The sequence below is a fragment of the Excalfactoria chinensis genome, chromosome 1 (assembly GCF_039878825.1).
Source record: "Excalfactoria chinensis isolate bCotChi1 chromosome 1, bCotChi1.hap2, whole genome shotgun sequence".
Taxonomy (NCBI): Eukaryota; Metazoa; Chordata; class Aves; order Galliformes; family Phasianidae; genus Excalfactoria; species Excalfactoria chinensis.
In genome coordinates, this window is record NC_092825.1 from 44,313,987 (window position 1) to 44,335,112 (window position 21,126).

Below are 21,126 nucleotides of genomic sequence, written 5' to 3' on the forward strand. Positions count from 1 at the left end.
GCTTTTTGGTACTTTTTGCCCCAGTACAATTCTACTGAAATCTCTCAAAGAATGAAAATGATATTTCTCTTATGAATATAAGAGGAAAAAGCTCTTCCCTTCCTTTCTGATGAACATTTTTACCAATCTTGGAGTTTTATTCAACCTTGTTTCTTTCTCATATGTCCCTACAATTATGCAATAATGATTTATGATTTCTTTTCTTGCCAGTCCAGTCTCGAAGGAACAACGCCTTTCAAACTTCTCATTTTCAAAACTTCACCGTAATCTATCAGTGCGAAGAAGTTTAAATGTAACCTTGCAATGGGAATCCATCAAAATTACTGCCACCTCAAATAAAAGGAAATGACAGAACATTCAAAGTACTTATGAAATAATTTCAGATATATTTTTGGAGTCCTCTGGGAAAAATGGCGCTACAGTACCTAAAAATACTGATTCTCACCCTGAGGCAGTCTACCTATTGCAAATGGGAGACTTTTACTTTGAGAAGGACTTTGAATTTTTACCACAAATGTATTGAATAATTCTGAGTCTTATTTGAAGAGCAATGGAGGGAAAAACAGGAAGGATTAACATAAACAGTCCAACTGAGAAGAAGAAATCCTAAAATGAGAAAAGGAAATGTACACCATCTGGATGAGAAGTTTCTAAACATAGAATATTAGGTTATATGGTTCATGATTAAGATCTGCCAAAAGCCTTCTTTTCTCTGGCAGAACAGACAGTATCTTGACTCTTGAATAATACTCATGATATTGCTTCAGAACATAGAAGCATATTAGCTCGAGGGATATGAAGTTCTGGATCCCCTGGGAAGAGGCCAATATCTTGTTTGAGTTGAATACATTTCACAGATGAAGAGGAGGAAGAGAGAAAAAGATCTTGCCTGTTTACTCTGGATGTTATCAAATTTGGCACTGCTCCTTACAGTGGGCTGACATCTCAGGGCTAGCAAATGTCAGTAGTAGTTTTATTTCTTTGGCTGAAAGGACATGACAGTCTGAGTCTGTCCCATAACTTGTGCAAATTTGTAACTAATCAACATCTACTGCACAAACTGGAGCATCGAGAAAACTGAACGAATCATGCTAATAAAAAATAAAAACTTAGGACTGTTTTTTATAGTTGTGTTCTGTAGGCATCTGACCCTTATTAGTGAAATTATGGAAGATTATCTTTAAAACTGGTTGTCATAAGAGATTTGAGAGTGACTATACCTGAGGAATCATTTTCCCAGGCACTACATCCGAATTTCTTGTGTCAGACAGACCAAATAAATAAATAAATAAATAAATAAAATAAAACAAAAGGAGGTGGGTAATATCAATCCAAATCATGTATGAAAAAGAAAAAAATATATAGAATTGGTTATTGTCCATTTTTTTATCTGAGAATTTTCAGTTGTGTCTCTGCAGTGCAGTTTAGCACACTGTGGTTTGGTGATCAGCAGTGCAATAATTACACCGGAGGGGAGAAGCAACCTGTGCAACAAACACAACTTCTTGATAGGACAAATTAAAGAAAGGAGAGAGCAATAACGGAGCTATACTGCTTCTTGCTAAATAAGTTGATTGCCGCTGTTTGTTGTAAACACTAAGGAAATTAGGGCTTCACAAATATATCGACATTGAGTACCACAAATCCCTCTAAAGCTATGCTCCATGTTTAGCTGTTACACTTTGTAATCAAGGAACAGAAGTATTGAACTGAAGACAACACACGTATTTTTCTAGTTGCTTAACTTTTATAAAAACTTTTGCTAGATATGTTGACTGTTTTCTTCTAGTTTTGAGATCGTTATCAATTCAGAAATAAAAGCATCAAAGACAAAACAGTCTTACAGTTCTGCTTTCTCCCTCATAGTTCCTTATGATGGTAATATTTTCAGTTAAATGAATTTTAGTCTCCATGTTCATGATATAATATAAATGTAAAGTGAACAGAAACATGCACGTGGAGCTGTTTATCTTTGAGACATTTGGAGATCTCTTTCAATACCTAAATATGCATGCAGGAATTTTCAGATCGTGCATCTGATTATGAATCAGTTACATGAATTAAAAGAGATGGTTGGATAGATTAAATAGCATAACTGTTAAATAAAATTTGATGAAAACATTTTAGGATGATTTCATGAGCACATAATTCTACACTGGCCTAATAATGTCTGCAGTGTTTTCTTCAGTCAGAGTATTTTTCCTCTTGATATGTGTTGCAGGATTCTGATTTGCTGCAGACCAGTTGGGTGCAGGAGGCATCTCATCCTCCTCTGGAAGACTGCGGAAAGTCATTTTTCACTGAAGGCCTTGAGCAGCTCATTTAGCAGAGAGTGAAGAGAATGAAGGTAAAATGAGCTAAAATAGCTAGAAAAGTAGATTCTAGGATTTGAATGCAGAAATGTGCATAATGCAGCTGTGGCAATTAAATGGGTGTTCCATAATCTTCACTTGACTCACAAGCCACTTGGAATATACCATTTTTAAATTCCTCAGATCTGCCTTCTTGCACTACATACGTGTATAAGCACTGTATAATAATGAGCTATCTCCAGATTAGTGGATACAGCGTGACTAAGCGTGCTATTTTAATCACCTTTGCAATGATGATTACTCTACTGCAAGACTCTTTTGAGAATCTTTAATCTAAGACTAGTCATTCATCTCAATTTCTTCCTTGTCACAATCCACCCAGATGCTGTCTAATGTGACCTTTCTACTCTTATTTCGCTGTGCCATTTGCCATAAGATTATTTTCAATCTATATGCTCCTTCGTAACAAATTTGCCTTATCTCTCTCTTAATCGACTGAAAAAGAGAGTGGTTATCTTAATATCTATGATAATCTGTCTAAAGTAGTACAGTGAAAAGGACTGCACAGGAAATACTTTCATGTCATTTCATTCTGCTTCTTCAGTCTGTTCAGGCTGTTCCACCAAGTGGAAAGAAGCAGACACAGAGTATTTTTATAGAAGGCCAGGAATATCTGATGAAACTGCCTTATTTATTAAAGGGGAGTCAGCAAGGCACTGTCTCTGTAAATTCAGTTGCTGAAGGAATAACTTTTATTTTATGCTGCCAAATTTGTGAACTGATAAATAACAATGATCCTTCGCTACTGTCTGAGGGTGTGAAACTCATACATGAAGACAAATTGCAAAACCTGTGTTCATTTGGTGTCATTTAGTTTGCTACATATTCACTCCTTTATTTTTATCTAATGCAGTAAGATAATGATGATCACAAGCTAGTGATCTCAAAGGGCCTCAGGTAAGCCAGCAATATCCTTGTATAAGAATTATGTTAAAGGGGCTTACCCAAAATTCAAATGGAGGGCTGTGTGTTATCTTCTGTTCTTTACAGAAAGTGTAGAAGAGGTGATGGACCAATAACTCCTACATATTTGAGAGCTCCCATCCTGCTATGCTCCAACAGATGGCAGGGCTTCCGGGAATTTCTAGGTTTTTTTCTGCTGGGATCCTATGTAAGGTATGGTTGTCCCTCTGCGTGAAAAAAAGGCAGAAGAACAAGCCATCATAAAACATAAGGGATATCCTTGTCTTTATTCTGTTAAATGAATTCACAACGTACAAGAAGCAGAAAGCTGTAATTACTCTTTTTGGTTGCTAGATAGTGTTGCTAAATTTTAAGCGCATCTTTACAAAGGGCATAATATAAAATCTCTTCATGTTTTAACGACAGTATTTGTTGTCAGAGCGTTACCTCATCTAAGTGTTGGAACCTCTCTGAAAAAATACCCTTCGTTTTAATGTGTCTATTGTTTATTCAGTACAATAATTTAGTGGGTACAACTTCGCAGACTTGTGTCAGGTTGCAAGAAGGAGCATCTGCCAACTACTAGAAATGAAAAGCAGACAATTCAAATGTACAAACATGGAAACTTTGGCCATCCTCTGTTCTCAATTGCTTTAAATTATTTCCAGGATAACTATTTGGGAAGTGAGTAGCTACTTTGAAATGAGAAAACACAACTGAAAGCAGTATTTGGTTATAAGTTTTGGAAATATATTGTTATTTTCTGCCTGAGAGTACAGAGGTGAATGAAACGACAGTTAAGATACACCAACGTCAGTAAACTTAACTTTACTAACCATATTGCTGATAAAAGTCATCTTAGAAATGCTACTTGAAAAGAGTCTTTATATTTGGCAATTAAGACATTTAAGAAATCTGTTGAATTAAAGTTACACAGTACTGAATTGAGTTGAATAAACTCAGTGGAACTCTTACAGCTTGCTGTAAAATATATGTAATTTTCCTCTAGTTTTGCTAGTATATACTTATTTTTAGTTATCAAAGAGAGCAAAGAGTTGAAATCATAGAGTATATTCAATTAGTACATGCTTCCAAGTTTCAAGCGTACAAAGAATTGAAGCATATTCTGAGTTTGCATGTGAAAAATCCCACTGAAGTCTTTCTTACAGATTTAAGTACTTACAGTTAAAATACATTATATTAAATGAAGTGCTGGATGTGACTAATGACACTGGGAAACTATATGAATGAACACGTTCTCATACATAACTTTCTTTTAAAATACTTTTTATAGTAAGCACTACACTGCTGTGGAGTATGAGATCAATAGCTTTTGTTTTGCTTCTGTATCTTCCACAAATTATTAGAGGTAAAGGGTCGGTCAACCAAAATGTAATAAAGTATTACATTCCATTAGAGAGCATGTGAATTAGGTGAGCAGGCCAAAAGTGACCATTTTAATTCAGCATGATGTATCAGCAAAACAGAACAGCTGCCTTGGGGTATTAGTGGCTCAGAGCTTTAATTTTTCATCACTGTATATAATTACTCATATGTCAGAAAGACACTTTTGATTTAGTTACAGAACTTTAAAGTATGCAAGTCATATGCTCATCTTAATTCTATCCTAGAAGTATTAGTCCAAACTCCAGTACCTTTGAGGGAGTAAGAAAACTGCCAATGCAAAACCAGAGCTTTTAGTTGTCCACATACTTTGGACTAGTGAGCAATGCAATGCTGTCTGTACAAAAAATCGCAGCACCATATACTTCAGCTTACAAATGACTGGTTCTAAATCACTTCTCCACCAGTTTTCAGCATTTGAGTACCCCAGTTCTAAAGTTACTCCAAATAAAGCCCTGCTTTCATGGGAATTCAGAGAAAATTCAGGCACGTATGTCAAAGTGTATTTGAAATGGCCAGTTGATGAGAGAGAGATCTGATTGAAAAGCATTTCCAGAAATATTTACTTGGAAAAATTGTGTCTCTACATTGGCAACATTTGGACTCATTCTGAGTATAATTTTGTGTTCCTATTCAGACAAAGAAGTCACATAACAGAACAGATGACAAAAAAAGAAGCTTTAAAAATGAGTATTATGGAATAAGAACACAACAAATTTTGAACTTGCAAATGTGACTAGTAATAAAAAACTGTAAGCTTCTTTTAAGCAGTCTTGGAATAGCAAAATACTGTATGACTCACACACCCAATCAAAGCTCTTTAAAACAACTTAGATGTTGAATTTCAAATATTTGCAATTGTGAACAATATACACACTAGAACTTACTCAGGGAAATTATCTCATGAATACATTTAGGAAAATTATAAGATCTTCATGACAGAATCACATGAAGAAAAAGGGCTAAAAGTAACTGAATCTATTATTCACGAGGAATTATTTCAAAATCTTTAGTCATCACCGATATGAGTGAAGGAAGAGTAAAATTACTTCTAAGCAAGAATAGTATGACACACAGTAGTCAATGTACACACCCTTCCTCACAACTGCATTACTTACTTTTAGATATGACAGAACACAGTCTTTGTTTTTACATTGTTCACCATTTTTATTATCATTTTTGAAAGAGCTCAGCTTTGTTACAACTGCTGTAATAATGCTCTATGACATACAGTACAAGCAGAAGAAAACAAGCTTTGTGCCAACAAGTTTATTGGAGGAATGTTTTGCTTTTAGCTTTCCATCAATTTCATGTGGAAATAAATAAATAACTAAATAAATGACAGAGAGATTGATTATCAGCACATAATCAATATGCACTATGGATCTGGATAAACATTAGAGTCATGGATCTCTGCAAACAGATCACGAAGCAGCAAAATAAACAATTTGTACAATTTCAAAATGTACAGAAAAATTACTTGCAACCTTTAAAACTGTTAACTTGGCATTAAAGTAAATTGTACTGGCTGTATCGAAACTGAAACCTAAGCCCAAGTAGATGTATGTAACTCCATCTCTCAGGCTTTAGACCTGCAGTCAGTGAAGCCATCTGGGCATGGATCACTTAACCCCTACTACAACTGATTGCTTGCTGTAGATAGAAACCTGAGTGAGAACAGAAACAGTTAATTTGGAAATTTGCTAGTATTTCCATACCTTATAAAAAATGAATGGCTAATGTGGCTTTGAGACAGAGCTGTGAATTGCCTCCAAAACAAATCTACTAAAGATGTGCTCCAGAGGAAGCCAGGATGTCAGTTTGAACTTTGGGAATGACAGCATGCTCTCAGGCTTTTTAACGTTTTTTGCCTCTGCCCAAGAAAATGTGAGAAGACAGCTCTCTCTCAGGTCTACAGAGGCTTTTTATATACAGTTGCGAGGTGGTAAAACTGGAATAGTATGTATTAAAATCAATTTATTTAAGTAATTTTTACTTCAGAGCTTGTGATTTTAAAATTCATGTCCATAATTCAAGTAGATGACTCTGAGGATGGCCTGAAAGACAGCAATGCAGGAAGAAGAATAGACATGGTTTTAGGTATCTCATATAGATGGAAAACTTTTGGAGTGGAGAGAGCAAGTGAGAGAAATGGAGAGCCCAGTGCTGTGCACTCCAAGGATGATACTTATTAACTGATCAAATTTTGGTATTAAAATTGATTATGGTTTTTGCAAAATTTGAAAACTCTCAGGACTCCTGTAATTCATTGCTGCCCTGTAATTCAGGCTCATGATTCACTACTGCACATAAACCACAACATGAACATTTGCCAGTAGATGACTTTCACTCATTCACATCTAGCTTCCAAAGGAAGATGGAAGGATAATGTGAAAGGCAAGCAAGCAGCCCATAGAAATAAATATAGGAATAGTTTCAGAAGTAAAATCCTAGGTTTTGCTCACTGACAGCAAAGCTGTGCTTCCCTTTTCATGTTTTGTTACAGTTCTTACGTCATAACTAAGCAAGCACAGGCTTGTTCCTAGCTAAATGAGGTTACTAAGAACTGTAAGCTTAGGATATCCTGAAAGACTTCTATTCCTAAAACAAAGGCCACTGCAGTAGACTGGATACATGACGAACAGAAGTCAGATAACACTGCAGAGTGAGGAGACAAAAATGGGTACCATTCTTTAGGATATATAAAATAACTCAGTATATTAAAGCAACTAGGTATATTAAAGTGTCTTAAAATAGAGACTTCTGTTTGTATGATAGCAGGGAAGAAAGAAGTTTGTTGCTTATATTTTTGTTTTAATAAGAAAAGCCAGTAGGTGAGTGGTATGGGGACTTGAAAGACTGCCTTCCAAAGGTACACCAGGAGGTTTTCAGAGCTTTTGTCTCAAAGAGCAGAACCAGGAATACTCTTGGGGTTTTGCATGTTGCAGAAGGGGTTGTTATGCATGTCATTTTTGCACATCTTACTGGACAACAGGCACTTAAAGAAAATATTTTCTTTTTTTTCCAGCTTTTGCTTTTATTCTACCACTTTTCTAGGGGACAAAAGTGTACTGCTTTCCTGCTAATTCAGTTTTGATATATAGCACACCTGACAGGGGACACTGACACTACAAGCATAGTGACAGCTTGGCTACGAATCTGGCTAAGTGTCTTCATTCTTCAGAAAATTGGTCCAGGAGATTATTTTATCTTTCTAACTTGCTTTATTCTGCACTATTCCTTTTTGTTGCTGTTTTTCAGTTGTTGTTTTTTAAAATGCAGAGCATAGCATCTCCATGGAAAGTTAAAGGGGTTCATATCCTGCTCTTGCTTACTATCTTCCCCTTACTTGTACTCTTGGAATTTTGCTACTTTCATGACTCCTTGCACAAAAGGGGGAAGACATCATCCTTTGATCTTCTATTCTTCCATAAGTTCAGAGCTGTTGTACAGCTGACCTCTCTTTTGGCTTCCTTCTGTTGTTGTAAGACCATATGCAGCGTCTTCTCACTTCGAACTGCAACATCTTGACAAGAAATCAAAGGTATGAGTTAAAAGCAATATTCAGCATAGTGCATTTCTCATCAAGTACTAGATACGCAATATGTGAAAGATAAGTTGGCAGTGAAGCAACACTGATTCACATCCTTTGAGGACTTAATATGTAATATTAATAAGTCACTTTATTGGGAATACTACTTGTTAAAGGACCAAATGTTAAAAGAGGCTAAAGCAGTAGATACTGCAAGCTTGCATACTCCTAATCTAGGAGTCCTGTTTACATTGGTTAGCTTTAATTATAGAAGATCTGGGTGACATTCTGGCCTTACAAGCTTTAGTTTTCAGTACTAGCAAATTCAAGATATAAAATTCAAACTTACTAAAATAACACAGTGAAAAAAATCATGATAATGTTTAGCAACTTGGCAACTGCAGAAAAAAGGTTGGGCAGCTATTCTGGTGCCATCATCTGAGCACCTTTTTTGACCATTAATAGTAATTACTGGACAGGCCACGAAATAGGCTAGTTGTTTTCTATTACATTAATTTAAGTTTATTGTTTCTTCTCAGGAACACTCCCATTCTGCAAGGCATGTATCATTTGATGACAGCTAACAATGAAATTCAATATTCATTCTGGGAGCCAGTATACCTGTTGTGTCCAAACAGCATATTGAAAAATAAGGCAGCTTCTTAAAGTGAAATGTAAAACTAAGAAAATGACTGAAAAGGATGCTGTATACATTTTCTAACTTCTGTTCCCACAAAAACACACAGTCATAAGAAGGATGATATTAGAAAGAAAAGTACCTTTTCTGGTGGCTTCATTACTTTTGATAGCCCTCTGTTTCCTCACTTCTTACAGTGAGCTCTCATGCAGGTCCAGAGAGATGTTTTCCCTTCCAGAACAGGTGTTCTCTTTTTCTTGATCACTTTCTGAATGCTTTCTGTAATACCTGCCCTCCCTTCATAATACCGTGGAGCGTTCTTTGATGGTGTTCAATAGCATGGTAGACTCTGCAAATGCAAGAAACTACACAATCTCTTAAAAAAAACACTTGGGATGAGGTAGATGTATCACCCTACCGCAGAGATTCATTTCTCCAGACTGAGACAGACAGGACTTAGCATTTGGTTTCATTCGTCCTCGTTGTGACTAATATGCAAGTGATAGCTGCTGAATGCTTTGGAATAATCAGAATTAGAAGCTTTGAGTGTTTCATAATGTTCCTCTGAGATGCTAAATGCAGTGCACTTTCTGATTGTTTGAGGATTTTCATAAGGCAAGCCTACATACTCACTACTGACATGTTCAGAAGTCTTGTAGTCCAAGGGAAACAAGCCTGCCTATGAATACTGATACTACAGGTGGCACAACCCAACTAAGTAAAGAGTGCACTACACCACAGGTGGTAAGCACCTGCCTCCTCCTGGCTCAGGAATCTCCTGTTGCTATAAAGCATCCGGATGGGAAAAGAGTCATATCTTTACTTACCTACTTCTGCGGCACAGGAGAGTGAACTGAAGCAGAATATGAACAAAAACTAAAGGCTGAGGCTACAGCTTCATATTTTTTTTGGTGTTCCTCTCCAAGCACTTCTGGGAAAACAGTCCTTTTTGTGCAGCAGGGAAAGAAAGAATTATAGATCTCATAAAAACAAATACAGACTGCTTCAAATCTAATTCACCCATTGCACCCAAGAGAAAAAGATCAGAGATCTAAAATTGATAGGTTGTTGTATATAAATTCAAATACTCATTTATTTATTTATTTCTGTCAAATGTGATTTGAAACCGTGGGTCAGAGCATTTTATTTTATACGTACAAAACCAGATTACTTGGCTAGTTTGCTCAGAAGTTTTCCTAACAAAAATGCAGTAAGACCACATGAAAGAGAATGAGGCATTAGCTCTTTTTTTGCATGCCAAACCAGACATCGAGTTTCATCAGTGCTCCCATCAACTTGCATTATGAAGCAAAGAGAGAGGAGCAGACAACCAACCCGCCAAGTGAAACTATATCACAACCAGCTTTTGGATCAAACAGTAATGCCCATTAGAGTTCTTGGAGCCTGCAGAGAAAAGCTGCTCACTCCAGACAGGATACCTCTGTTTATGGCTAACATGCTCAGTGAAACAGCCAGGGAATAAGCCCAGGCACCACACTGCTGATATTCCACACTGATTAACTAATAGCCTTCTCCTTGAGATGGACAATTAGCACCCTCAGAGGCACAGTTCACAGGGCCAGGGACCGTTCTTGTTTCAACATCTGCTTTTCTAGGATGAAATTCTGGATGAACAGGTGAGAGTCGAATCATATCACTTAAATTCAGAGGACTGTCCCTAATGATGGTTAGTTAGCAGTCTAACTCAGTCTCTTTATTAGTAGCATTCACCAAGTCTCCCTTAAAATAATAGATGCAGGCTGCTCTGAAAGTAATGCCTCCTATTTATTTTAAGAACACTATTTGATAGAGCAAATTCTCTGCTACAAAACAGTATTTTTCAACATAGGCACCACTGTTAGCTATGCATTTGGGAGTTACCCCCTTTTCCATTCTAACTAGAATAAGTACAAGAGGTAACGGCTTCAAGTTACATCAGGGGAGGTCCAGGTTTGATATCAGGAAGAATTTATTGTCTGAAAGAGTGGTGCTGCATTGGAGCAGGTTGCCCAGGTTAGTGGTGGAGTCAACATCCCTAGAGGTGTTCAAGAACTGTGTGGATGTGGCACTGAAGAACATGGTTAGTGGCCATGGTGGGGTTGATGGTTGGACTAGATGATCTTAGTTTTTTTCCAGCCTTAATGATTCTATGATTCTATGCTTTTTGCCAGTTATGAACAAGAGCCTGTATGCTGAACTTGCAAAAATCTGCACCAGTGGAGGTGACCCACTGTTTCACAGCTGCTATGATGGTGTCACTGCCAGGAAAATGTCACTCACACAGTCCATCTTTCATCAGTCAGAACAGATGGAATTCAGAAGGCACCAAATAAGGATTATGAAACGGGTGTGGCTGGGCAGTTCAGCCAGGATTAGCAGTGTGCTCCATGGTCTTCAAACTGGTGTGGGGTCTGGTTTTTTCATGTTTCAAAAGGAAGGCTGACATCTTCTCAGGCCTGACTTCAGTTTAGTAGGCATTGCTGATGGTTTGTCCAGGTCCCAGAAAATCCAGAAGGATCTCTCCTGTCCTAACACAAGAGACAGTTCACATCACTTTACTTGCTGAGGGCTGTGTGTTGAACCTTTTCTTCAATGAGGAATTCACATGTTGCCATTCCGAGGTCTGCTGTTTTGACTCCAGCTTGTAATAGTGACACCACGACTCAACACTGGTAATGGTGCAATCCAGGAAATTCACCTTCAGCCTCATATTGATTCAATATGTCCTGAGAAACTTGTGTATGGTGTTCTTTCAGTTACTGTGTGAGCCTTTGTGGGACCCCCCTGGTGCAAACTGTGTGATATTCCATCCAACACTGCCACCACTGTTTCTAACACACTGAAGATTTTCAGCTCTGGAACACTTCCTTGGTCATAATCTACTGATTCATATAAATAAACTGATTACGACGCTCTTCATTTTGTGGTGTTAAAGATGTGCATGACTGTCCAAAATATGGCTTGTCCTTCAGGTTGCTGTCACCACTGCTGAAACATATCACCCACTGCCTCACTGTACTCACGTTCACTGTTTGGTCTCCATAAGTGTTTAGCAAGAATCAGTGAATGTCAGTGGGTGCAACACAAAGGAATTCAGTGATACACTTTTGATTCATGCACACTTCTGTGTCAGACACTGTTTTGTCAGACTGCCCCTCTGCTGCCATCTCTCGCACAGCAACAAAACATAATGGAATACTGTCAGGAAGCTTCAACCTCTACAGCCATACCACCACCATCTGCCTCTGATGTCACAGGCTAACATAATAAGATGGGAAGCATTACTTTCAGAGTGTCCTTCATGCAACTTGATTAGTACTTAACTTATGCTATTTAAGTTCGCCACCTGAAAAACATCAGTTTTCTGGCATATTACTCAACACTCAATCACTGCTGTGATGCAAACATGGCTCTCATCCTTCACCACTACAATAGAGATCACAACTGAGAGGTAACGAGGTAATTTTTTGCTGGGACAGAGCTCAGTTACACAGAATTTGGATATGTACTTTGTGCAATTTTTATTACCCATTATATGGTAGCCTTTGAACAGGTCAAAAGGATCATCTCACAATAAATCAACAGTGCTGCAGTATGTCTTTAAATACTGTAATATTGTTTATCAAGATTCTGTGTTAAGTTAAAATGATGTTTATGCAGTGCAGAAGTTGTTCCACACAATTTTCTACATTTCCCATTTGAATAATGTATCTAGGGAATGTCTTTGCTGTAAATAAGGTATATAGATACCTGAAAGCTGTCTATCCCCAGCAGCATCATGTCTTGACCCCAACATCTACTGGGATAATCAGCAAACAAAAGATAGCTAGGGAAACAGAAATTTCACAGGTTCTGGGCCTATGAAAGATGTGGGGTATTATCTTATGCCAATGTTTCAAAACCCTGGGAGGGATTAAACTTCCCCTGTTTTAGTAAGATAAAGGCCAGGCTGCTAAAGTAAAAGAGTAATCGTTTTAGGAAAGGATAATTAGTCCCTGGAGGTACCTATTATCCTCCCCTGATTTTGAAGAGACCCACAAAATACATTTAAATAAAAAAATTAAAATTATAAAATCATCTATCTATATTTTCCTCAACTTAAATATTACAATAACTACCAAATATCTTGCTTGTTAATCATAAGCATAAAAAATAACCTAGCATAGTTTACTGTCTCATCCTTGAAACCGAAGAAATAATTCAGTGGTAAGGTTGTGATATTTTATGGAAAGTGTCATTTTTCTACCAGCAAACATATCATCATCCATACCATCACGACTTAATAATAGTCTTAACACTTGAGACTTAGCAAAGGCGGAAATCAATTTGCAAAACTGTAGACAAATAAAAGAAGAACCAAATCACCATGATTGTGTACATCTCAGCAGTGCTAAAAGACCTAAAAGACTTGGATTCTCTCATGCAAAGGAAAAAGTCAGATATCCTACAAAAGGAACCAAGTAGAAATGTTCGAAATATACCTGTAACATTACATATGTTCTAAAGAGATCCACAATAGAAAATGGTTACCTGCTACATCTGTGCATCAGCAATCCCCAGTAAAGTAGATTTATGCCTATTATACTCAAATTTTGTCAGGAGAGACTTAAGTAAATAGGTCATTGCATTCAACTGTATGAACTGGCAGAAATATCTAAATAGACTGGAATCACAAATACAAAATGGCATATGGAAAATTACTGATATAATGTAAATTATATAAGCAACCAGGTTATTATGTTCTGGAGGTTCTTAACAACTGGAGCAGAAAAGGAGTTACTATGTTCACTAAGTTTCATAAGCTTGTCAAGAGGTGTTCACCTCCATGCTTTGTGGTTACTTGGGCTCTGGTTGTTGGGTCATGTCCTGACAGACCCATGGGAGCCCTTAGCACCACGGCTCCAGGGAGGCCTGACCTATGCAGAGCTCAGACACTTCTGGACACTTCTTGCTATATCTGTTCTCAAAAATCTATTCTTTCCACCACATTGCCAGTGATAAAGCACTGCTTTCAGCCTCCTGCAAAGTGATTCCAGTATAAACACCATGGATCTCTGCAGCATGTGTTACACATTGGCTTAGTTCAGATTTAAATCAGATAGCACAACAGTTCTGTTGGTATTTTAAAGAAAAGTTGACTTATTTCTGGCTCAGGCATTGTCACTAGCAGGGAAAGGTTCTGTAGCCGAACTACAGGGCATCCGCTTCACCCCACTGCTGCTCCCACAAGGTACAGCTGAGTGCTGGAGGTCTGCAGTAAACCAGGGGTGAGACACCCCCAGTGCAATTTCTGTAATACCATAAGACTTGCAAAGAATTGCTGATGAAAGTTATCCACAAGCTAAGAAATATGAAAGGATTGATTCAATGGCTGTCAACAATTCTGTTGTGAAGGATGACTAACTTTCAGTGGGCAAGCCCCCAGGTGTGTGGGACCTGTGCACTGCAGGGCAGGCAGTCATAGCAAATCTGTTGGTGAAGGAAAGCAGAGGGATTCCATCTCACCTGCTTTTCACCTGAACAAATGGAAATAAAATTGAAAACACCAACAAAAAAACATAGAAATTGCTCATTTTTTCTTCTGTTGGCATGGATAAGAACATCAATTTTGATTCAGAAAGCCACTGTGCCAAGTACCAATCAGAGAATAAAGCAATCCTTGCTCTGAGGAGTTTACAATATTAATGTAGCAATGTCTACAGATGAGCAATGGAAAAAGTAGCAGGCTTTAATTTACAGTTGATGTCGAATTTAGAAAGCAATCCAAAAACCTGCATATCACAATATGAGCCTCCTGAGAAAGAGGAAAAATGCTGGAAAGAAATAGGATTATGATGTAAGATGTATCACAGTCAAATAGCTAGATTATTCTTGGCAAATCTTTGTATCAACTTTTAAAGTCTTTTTCTTTTTCTTTTTTTATTTTAAGGCATGTATAGTAATACAGCAAAACAGTAAGAGCAGACTGCCTGTATGGTATTTACAACACAAATCAAAGGGATATACTGGAGTGTACATTAAAATTTAAACCTTTCATCTGCTGATTATGTGACAGTATTGTAAGAAAGACAAAAATGGAATATTTTTGGCATTAATTAAAACTCCCTGTTGAGATCCAAGTAGTTAGAATTTCATATAAAGCACTGTTATAAGCAAGACAGTAGTCAAGATGAGTTTTAGCATAACTGAGACAAAATAAGTAATATCAGGGTAAAACACATCCAGCAGGAAAAGAGAATAAAGCAAAAGAGAATCTACATTTTTTTTAAGGGGCTCTTAAAAAATGTTCAGAAAAGAACTAGGCGAGGACTGTGAAGAGGGAAAGTGTAGTTGTTAGGTACTAATATTGACTTTTTCTAAAGAATTACTGTTTTTAACTGAAAATTGTTTTTAGATATCTACTTTATCCTATCAGTTTTATGGCTTCTCCGTGTTGGTCTAAGAACAGTTATCACTCTTATTAAATGCGATAGCCTGCATAACAAAAATTACAGACAAATAAACTTAAAAAAGGAAAATTTCTAAAAATGAATATTCAGTAATATAATTTTCAGGTTGACAGTCAATATCTAAGGTTGAAGACTAGTGGCGAATGAATTGAGATCACCTGTAGCACATGATTTGAGTTCTCATTTCTGACTGATGAGAATTTATGCTGTACTGTAGATCTCATTGGTTCTGCCAATGATCTCTAATGGATCAGCAAGGCTGCTGTTGATTGGCTCATATTTGCTACCTACAAGTCCATACCATCAACAGACATCTGATGCGCAAACCTTGTTTATCATATTGATTCTGTGGTATTCTCTGTAATATTATCCATAATAATCTGTAAATATCACCCATGAACACTCCTATGAAATGCATTCACTATTTTATTAGGAAAATGCAAGCACAGCTGAAGCAAACTGAGTTCTGTAGTCCATAGCAGAGTTCCAGAGCAGAAATCTGTTTAAGCCACCACTCTATCTAAGCAGTGGTCCATAAAAAACAGAAAATTCCCATGATTGTAGAGTTGCTGTTCGTTGTTCAGACACGCACCACCCTAAATGACAGCAGCATTGTATATGCAATAAGGATACTCATTTAAAATTACACTGGATTAATGATACCTTACTGGAAGGAAACTAATTACAAGTTTACTGTGATTATACAGTACAGTTCACAGAAGAAAAGCTTTAAGTCTTAAGCAAACCCTAGCTCTAGCTGTTTGCCCGATAAATACTAACTATAATTACCAATGGAACTTCACTGTATAACTGTCACACCTTTGACCAGGAGTGTTCTCTACTTAACCAAGAAGTATATTATTAAGATAGCCATTTTACATGTAGCTGAATATTTAATTTCTGACATATTCACAATAGCTAAGAGAACAATATGAGGGGAGAAAGAAGAGAAAAGGAAAAAATAAAAAAAGCAAAATTGCCGTGCACTAACAGCGATACTTGTTAGAAGAGCACCAGGACCACCTAGTGGAGCTTTCACTTATTACAACGACTCTATGATGCCAGAAGTAGCAACATACTCGACTTTACAGGAGAGTTACAATATAGTATTACTACTGAACCACAGAAGTTAGGGATAGGGAGACTCCTATGAGTTCTGGCTCATATTCTTGCCCTGCAGGACTGTTACTTTACTGCACAACACCCTTTTTCCTTTACTTTTTAAAAAATGTTTTTAGATTCTTGTTTGTCTAATACATTATTTGGATAACTTTCTGCTTTTACACGTTATATAGAGTTCTGTCATGTCTCCTCTGGACTCTGTAGAAGTATCGATAATAGTGTTTAATTCTTTTACTGCTATCTTCAAAACAGGAGTACTTTCCTTTATCTCTCAGTTCCCAGAAGCATATGATACAATCTTGCTGGTGCTATGTGCAAAATGGTATGAAACGATGCACGGAAATATTAATGGAAATTCGCAATATGTTTTGATAGCATATCTTACTAGAACCTATATTCAAACCGTATTCAAACTTATTGGTATTCTAAACTAATGTCAGGAATATGAGTGGGACCCGATGACTCTGCTTGTGTGGCTCTTCTATCTTCAGTATTAGCAAAGCATAATCAGATGTCATTCCTTCTATGCCACATACGTATGCATTTTCTAACAGACCACTAGGAAAATGTTTGTACAAGTTTTCTGGATAACAGATGCCAGGGTCTGAGCTACTTGAATTGGACACGCCTTGCCTGAATAAGAGACACAGAATTTGGCATACAATCTCAGGACAGAGCACGTGTATATTAAAAAGAGAACCTGAAAATCTGCTTTGTAGAGGATAATTCTAGAATTATTCACAAAAAGGCACGTTATTAAAGTGAGACTAAAAATGAAATACTATTTGCTTAAGCTACTCTTCCAATATGTACCCAAGAGCATCTGTTATAAAAGATACAGCAAAATTTGTTTTGTTTTGTATAACAATTGCCATAGAAGTAAATGTGACATATAGCTGGAGGACTGAAAGAAGAAAACAAAACAAACGAAAAACCAACAGGTATATGACCCTTCTAAGGAATAAAGTTGTACTTAGCATCCAGTAATTCTTAATGATAAAATGTGTTAGTATAAAATGGTGAACTAAAATAATGTTCTCAGAATGTACCAAGGCTTTCCAGTATGTTTCCACAATGGAGAAACATGGTTCTAGGGCAACATGTCCTTCCTCCCCCCCCCCCCCCCCCACACACACACCTCTATCCCTCCCCCCCCTTTTTTTTTTTTCTGACTATAGCTTATTATGTTTCCCAGATATGATATTTTTAGTCAATAATTCCTATTCTATTTTCTCATGCACGATGTCATGTTCAGATTTAGAAGGGTGTTCATTTTATAGAACATAAATATCCTCAGCAGCAACCTCAGTACCTGAGTAAGGATTGGATCCATTTAACTCAGAAGAAAGAAACAGGCAGCTTTAAGGCATGAGTCATCTGATGCAATTTAAGCATTTGCTTTATGATGGGATGATTCATATCAAAGAAAAGACTGCATCTCTTCAATGATTAGAACAAGAATCTAGACATGTATCTCTTATGACTATGTCTGAATTGTAAATATGACATAGACAGCAGCTGAATTTTATCTCTTTGTAGGGATACTCTTCTACTGCTCTTCTGTTAAAGTACAGTATGGCCTGGTATATTTTGCACAAGTTAAAGAAAACATGAATGATTTCTTTCAAAATCTCTGAAATCTCAAGTGATTTTTTTGCTGCATAACATATACTTTGAGTATGTTCCATTTTTATGTTCTAATATATACATCTTTACATATCATCCGTAAATCTCACTGAACGTTATTGCAATAGTCAGCCTGTACACTTAAAGCATTCTCAAGAGCCTCACAAAAACAACAACAACAACAACCCAACAAAACCCACCACCAATAACAAAAATCCCAGACGAAAGCACTGAATAAGTGTGCTGCATTACAAAAATACTGCAAATTTATGTGAAGATAGAGACCTCCAGAATTTTGCACACACACACACACAATGACACACACATCCCCAAGTCAACTTTTCAACTGCATCGATGAAAGCATCAGAGATACGAAACCTCCAAATATTTCCCCGAACGTGCATTGCAATGAGCAGCATTTGTTCTTTAAGTATAATTACAACTTACTTTCAGCATGTCAGCGGAACAGGACAAACAAAAAACTCAGGTGGGAAGCTAATAGTGAGTGCTAACAGAGATCTGAAACATCTTCATGGAAACAGCCCTTGAGACAAAAAGGCTGAAGCAGAAAACAGCACAGACAATAAGAGGAATTGATTCTACATGGCATTCTTCAGGGAGAAGTGTCAGCTAGCTTCCAAAATAAATAAAGCATGCTACATTTATATTGTTGTACTCGTAGTTGAGTGTAAAGACTGACTGTGGATATTATCAGTAATACTCATCTCTTTTACAATTCAATAATATGCTTTGGTATACACAGATATCTCCCTTACCACATCATCCTACACTCACTTTGACAGATAACTGGAAAGAGTTTTCTTATTTATTTATTTATTTATTCAGTTATTTAATTTTGCCACTTTAAAATCATCAGTAGGATGTGACAAAGAATTTGAGTATAAGATAACTATTTAGAATCATGCCTGTTGTGATTCTGATGACAGATTTCTGCAGTATCACCACACATATTTCTGATTCTTATTCATTTTTAACTTACCTTGACATTTTCCCATCAGAAGATTTACAATTCAGACCTTCTGAGTACATTTAGAGTCAAACAAAGTGAGCTTCAGAACCAAATAAATGTTTTCACTTCTCTGTTAGTGGATCTGTACTCCATTATGAGTAATATCTTTTTTGACTTAGTCGCTCATTGTGTACTTACACAAAAGAAGAAATACTTATTAGAACAATAATAACAACAACAAAACAGGAATGCTAAAATTCTGTTGCTTATAGAAATATTAAAAACAATCAGCAATAAACACAAAATCTCAGCTTAACAGTGCCTCCTGCAAGAGAGTGAGGGCTTTTTATCCTTGACATGGTGAAATAACCTAAGTTAAATCCCTGGGGAAATGCAGAGAAGACAGCAGCCAGTTTACTTTTGTTCCTTATGTGAATTCCAGTGACCATTCAAAATGTTATGGTGTAAAGAAGAATTAAATTAAATCAAGATCTCCAGGAAGATGTCTTGTTTTGTCTTTTACCTTAGCTAAAATGAAATATTTTCAAAGAATCTTCCTTAAACTGTCAAGGTATCATTGACTCAAATCTTACCTGGAACAATATCCATATTTTACTCCTTTTATTATTTTATGATGTAGTCATCTTCCATTTTTTTTTCCTGTGAATTACTGTTTTGATTTCCTGTAATTGTCTACTAATAACAGCAGGAAGAATACTGAGAAAACCTGTAATTTCAGATCATATTTCAGAGAGTGTTCTAGAAGCTCTCTAGCCATCCATGAAGGCAACTGCCTAAGGCAAAGAGCCAGCAAGCTAACCAAAAGCTAACAAATTGAAAGACCAAAGCAAAATGGAATATGTAACTGTGAAAATGATTTGCTATATTTGAAATGTATGAATGTATGAATGTATATTTACATTGTAGATACAAAATAAGGACCTGGTTTTGTTTGATTGTTTGTTTTAAACGATGCTTATATATTCTGTGTATGTTATTCTCCTGTATATTTCTAACCTTTCTTACTAAGCAATTTAATGGCATTTGTTTCCCACTCTCACAATCTCATCCTTGCATACAACTCCCTCATTTATTACTGTCTCCAGTTCTCAGTTTCCTCTTTCCCACGCTTTTGTTCCAGTGAATTTCCAAAGCCAACCACCCCATATGCTTAGAGACATACTGAACATCTCTAATTTTTTCTTTTTCCTCTCACTTGAAGTCACATCTTACTTCTTCTGCTTCCCAGGGAGCCATAGATTAAGAAAAAAATGTTCCCAGGTCAGAGTAGATAATCCAAGAAAATGACCTTCTTTTTTGTGGATGTCACGTGATACTGCTACTGTACGCTTTATTGTTAAGATCATGTGAGAAGAATTATTTCTGCTTGCAAACTGCTCTCAGCTTCAGCAAAAGCAGCAGCACAGATCTCTAACTACTCTTTAATAATGTAAATTTATGTACTAGCCTTGTGGTTTGCCATCCATCCTCCTCAGGTATGGCTTTGATATTTTTGCTTATATAAATCCTAACTAAATGTTACTCCTAAGATGGGAAGCACAATCTGCTTTGCATTTGGTTACATTCACTAAAATGCAGTAGAACCATATTGCAAGTGGGAACACAAATGTTTAAAGTACTTAGCTCTGCATAATTCTGCTGCTGTGTTACGTGTGCACATGATTGTATATGCTCTTCCTTCTAGTTACTGGAAAGGTATACGAAACAAAGACATTATGACTGAGCACTTCCCATCTTCAAGTAGAAATGCATGTGGAAGAGAGGATGACAATAAAATTATTTCCCATGATGGAGAAAGCAGGTGCATATAGCATTCAGCCAATATATGTATATCCAATGAATGTAGTTGGTGAACCTAACTTTGGCTCAGAGAGGTTGTGATCCAGCTTTCAATGCCTGAAAAATAGTATAAGTAATATCAAACTCTGTTTTTCCAGTGGCATCTGTCATTAGTGAACCTAAATCAAATGTCTGACACATTGACAAACAACCATAGATAAATACTGTAAGAAGTTTTGAGGCTGACTTTCTCTTTTGAACCCCATAAAACAGAAAGATCTATCTTTTTCCAGACATTAGGTAATAAATTC

The 21,126-nt window shown here is 36.7% G+C and overlaps 1 protein-coding gene across 8 annotated transcripts in view; it reads right to left on the minus strand.

The window, feature by feature from the left end:
• Positions 1–21,126, minus strand: part of ANKS1B (ankyrin repeat and sterile alpha motif domain containing 1B) — a 397,279-nt gene that overhangs the window by 122,731 nt on the left and 253,422 nt on the right. Inside the window, exon 1 of one of the 8 annotated variants that reach the window (XM_072328021.1) lies at positions 3,317–3,335. The exons of the other annotated variants lie outside the window; for them this stretch is intronic. The gene's annotated coding sequence lies outside the window, so the exon portion shown is untranslated. Of the gene's footprint in view, positions 1–3,316; positions 3,336–21,126 lie in introns of those variants that run through there. 8 annotated transcript variants of the gene reach the window in all.